This window comes from Triticum aestivum, chromosome 1B (assembly GCF_018294505.1).
Source record: "Triticum aestivum cultivar Chinese Spring chromosome 1B, IWGSC CS RefSeq v2.1, whole genome shotgun sequence".
Classification (NCBI taxonomy): Eukaryota; Viridiplantae; Streptophyta; class Magnoliopsida; order Poales; family Poaceae; genus Triticum; species Triticum aestivum.
The window spans coordinates 557,981,547-557,986,332 of record NC_057795.1 but is presented as its reverse complement, the minus strand read 5'-3'; positions in this window follow the sequence as shown (position 1 = coordinate 557,986,332).

Below are 4,786 nucleotides of genomic sequence, written 5' to 3'. Positions count from 1 at the left end.
TTGCTACAAACGAAGTTCTTGAATTTTTGCCTAAAGGTTTTATCATTACTAAAAAGGGAGAAACCCCCTAAAGATTATAATTGCTCTACTTATGAACCAAGTGCCAAAGATTGCACTCGTTAGATCTATCTTCGCTTTTATGCCTAGCTAGGGGCGTTAAAAGATAGCGCTAGTTGGGAGGCAACCCAATTTTCTTTGTGTTTTTTGTTTTTGTTCCTGTTTAGAAATAAATTTTGCATATACTTTATGTTTAGATGTGTTTTTATCTTTTAATTAGTATTTGTGCCAAGTAGAACCTATAGGATAAACTATGATGGTAGTTGATTTGATTCTGCTGAAAAACAGAAACTTTGTGCCCACGAGAAAAAATTCAATAAATCACAGAAACGTGATTTTGCATTGACTACTTTTGCTGCTGATCAATAAACAAATTTTCCAGTACTTCCTATTTTGGTAGGATTTGTATAGTTCCAGAAGTTTGCGTTAGTTACAGATTGCTACACACTGTTCTGTTTTTGACAGATTCTGTTTTTCGTGTGTTGTTTGCTTATTTTGATGCATCTATGGCAAGTAAAATAGTTTATAAACCATAGAGAAGTTGGAATACAGTAGGTTTAACACCAAAATAAATAAATAAATAGTTCATTACAGTACCTTATGTGGTGGTTTTGTTTTCTTTCACTAACGGAGCTTATAAGATTTCCTGTTGAGTTTTGTGTTGTGAAGTTTTCAAGTTTTGGGTAAAGCTTTTATGGACTATGGAATAAAGGGTGGCAAGAGCCTAAGCTTGGTGATGCCCCGGGAAGGCATCCCCTCTTTCGTCTTCGTTCATTGGTAACTTTACTTGGAGCTATATTTTTATTCGCCACATGATATGTGTTTTGCTTGGAGCGTCGTGTATTATATTACTTTGCTTTTTAGTTTACCACAATCATCCTTGCTGTACACACCTTTTTTGGAGAAGCCTATTTGTTTAGAATTCGCTAGAATACTCTATGTGCTTCGCTTATATCTTTTGAGCTTGATAGTTTTTGCTCTAGTGCTTCACTTATATCTTTTAGAGCATGGTGGTGACTTGATTTTATAGAAATTGCTAGTCTCTCATGCTTCACTTATATTATTTTGAGATTCCTTTAGAACAGCATGGTATTTTCTATGGTTATAATTTGGTCCTAGAATGGTGAGCATCCAAGTTGGGTATAATAAAAACTATCATAGGAAGTGAATTGGATGCTATGATCAATTTGATACTTGATAATTGTTTTGAGATATGGAGGTAGTGATATTAAAGTCATGCTAGTTGCGTGATTATGAATTTAAAGAATGCTTGTGTTGAAGTTAGAAAGTCCCGTAGCATGCACGTATGGTTAAAGTTATGTAACAAATTTGAAACATGAAGTGTACCAGGCTTGTGCATCCTTATGAGTGGCGGTCGGGGACGAGCGATATGGTCTTTTCCTACCAATCTATCCCCTTAGGAGCATGCACGTAGTACTTGGTTTTTGATGAATTCTAAACTTTTGCAATAAGTATATGAGTTCTTTTGACTAATGTTGAGTCCATGGATTATACGCACTTTTATCTTTCCACCATTCCTAGCCTCTTCGGTACCGTGCATTGCCCTTTCTCACCTTGAGAGTTGGTGCAAACTTCGCCAGTGCATCCAAACCCCGTGATACGATACGCTCTATCACACATAAACCTCCTTATATCTTCCTCAAAACAGCCACCATACCTACCTATTATGGCATTTCCATAGCCATTCCGAGATATATTGCCATGCAACTTTCCACCGTTATGTTTATCATCATGACTTACATTACTTTTGTCATATTGCCATTGCATGATCATGTAATTGACATCGTATTTGTGGCAAGGCCACCATGCATTATTTTTCATACATGTCACTCTTGATTCATTGCACCATCCCGGTACACCGCCGCAGGCATTCATATAGAGTCATATCTTGTTCTAGTTTTGAGTTGTAATTCATATGTTGTAATCAATGGAAGTGTGATGATCATCAGTTTTAGAGCATTGCCCAAAGAAAAAAAAAAGAAAGGCCAAAAGAAAGAAAAAAAGAAAGGCCCAAGAAAAAAAAGAAAAAAAAAAGAAAAAAAGAAAAAAAAAGAAAAAAGAAAATAAATAAAAAGGGGCAATGCTACTATCTCTTTTTCCACACTTGTGCTTCAAAGTAGCAGCTTGTTCTTCATGTAGTGAGTCTCATATATTGTGCTTCAAAGTAGCACCATGTTTTACATATAGTGAGTCTCATAAGTTGTCTTTTTCATACTAGTGGGAATTTTTCACTATAGAACTTGGCTTGTACATTCCTACGATGGGCTTCCTCAAATGCCCTAGGTCTTCGTGAGCAAGCAAGTTGGATGCACATCCACTAGTTTGTTTTGTTGAGCATTTATTTATAGCTCTAGTGCATCCGTTGCATGGCAATCCCTACTCCTCATGTTGACATCAATTGATGGGCATCTCCATAGCCCGTTGATTATCCTCGTCAATGTCAAACTTTCTCCTTTTTTGTCTTCTCCACACAATCCCCATCATCATATTCTATTCCACCCATAGTGCTATATCCATGGCTCACGCTCATGTATTGCGTGAAGGTTGAAAAAGTTTGAGATTATTTAAGTATGAAACAATTGCTTGGCTTGTCATCGGGGGTATAGAAGTTGGGAACATCTTTGTGTGACGAAAATGAAGCATAGCCTAACTATATGATTTTGTAGGGATGAACTTTCTTTTGCCATGTAATTTTGAGAAGACATGATTACTTTGATTAGTATGCTTGAAGTGTTACTATTTCTTTTATCAATATGAAATTTCATTTTGAATCATTTGGATCTGAACATTCATGCCACATTAAATAAAATTACATTGAGAATTATGCTAGGTAGCATTCCACATCAAAAATTCTTTTTTTATCATTTACCTACTCGAGGACGAGCAGGAATTAAGCTTGGGGATGCTTGATATGTCTCCAACGTATCTATAATTTTTGATTGTTCCATGCTATTATATTACCCCTTTTGGATGTTTATGGGCTTTATTTTACACATATACATCATTTTTGGGACTAACCTACTAACAGGAGGCCCAACCCGTATTGCTGTTTTTTTCCTATTTCAGTATTTCGAAGAAAAGGAATATCAAACGGAGTCCAAACGGAATAAACCTTTGGGAACGTGATCCAGAGGACTTGGAGTGCAAGTCAAGAAGCAGTTGAGTCTCCCACGAGATAGGAGGGTGCCCCCCTGTAGGGCGCGCCCCCTGTCTCGTGGGCCCCTTGAGCATCCACCGACGTACTTCTTCCTCCTATATAAGCCTGCGTACCCCGAAAACATCCAGGGGCAAGAAGAAACACAATTTCCACCACCGTAACCTTCTGTATCCACGATATCTCATCTTGGAGCCTTCGTCGGCACTCTGCCGGAGGGGGAATCGACCATGGAGGGCTTCTACATCAACATCCTTGCCTCTCCGATGAGTTGTGAGTAGTTTACCACAGACCTACGGGTCCATAGTTATTAGCTAGATGGCTTCTTCTCTCTTTTTTGGATCTCAATACAATGTTATCCCCCTCTCTTGTGGAGATCTATTCGATGTAAACTCTTTTTGCGGTGTGTTTGTCGAGATCCGATGAATTGTGGGTTTATGATCAAGTTTATCTATGAATAATATTTAAATCTTCTCTGAATTCTTTTATATATGATTGAGTTATCTTTGTAAGTCTCTTCGAACTATCAGTTTGGTTTGGCCTACTAGATTGATCTTTCTTGCCATGGGAGAAGTGCTTAGCTTTGGGTTCAATCTTGCGGTGTCCTTACCCAGTGACAGAAAGGGTTGCAAGGCACATATTGTATTGTTGCCATCGAGGATTACAAGATGGGGTTTATATCATATTGCTTGAGTTTATCCCTCTACGTCATGTCATCTTGCTTAATGCGTTACTCTGTTCTTATGAACTTAATACTCTAGATCATGCTGGATAGTGGTCGATGTGTGGAGTAATAGTAGTAGATGCAGACAGGAGTCGGTCTACTTGTTATGGACGTGATGCCTATATACATGATCATGCCTAGATAACGTCATAATTATTCGCTTTTCTATCAATTGCTCGACAGTAATTTGTTCACCCACCATAATACTTATGCTCTCGAGAGAAGCCTCTAGTGAAACCTATGGCCCCCGGGTCTATCTCTTATCATATTTGCTTCCAATCTACTTTTATTTGCATCTTTATTTTCTCTATATATATTATAAAATACCAAAAATATATTTATCTTATCATACTATCTCTATCAGATCTCACTTTCGCAAGTGGCCGTGAAGGGATTGACAACCCCTTTGTTGCGTTGGTTGCGAGTTCTTTATTTGTTTGTGTAGGTTCGTGGGACTTGTTGAGGAGCCTCCTACTGGATTGATTACTTGGTTCTAAAAAACTGAGGGAAATACTTACGCTATGCTGCATCACCCTCTCCTCTTCGAGGAAAACCAATGCAAGCTCAAGACGTAGCAGTACCCCACTATCTATCTTAGGGTTCAGCATGGGGGCGGTGGTCGCCGGCGGTGGCAGGGCATTGGCGGGGCGGTGGCGTGGGGATCGCCGGAGAAAAAGCTCGGCACGGGGGGCCTAGAGGGATAGCCGGGGCGGCGGTGGAACGGCGGTGGGGAGTGTTTTTGAGGCGGGCGGGGCAGCGCATCGCCGGCCGCAAGCGGTGGCGGGCTGCTGTTTGGCCGGTGGTGGCTGGCGGCTCAGGGGGGTGGGGAT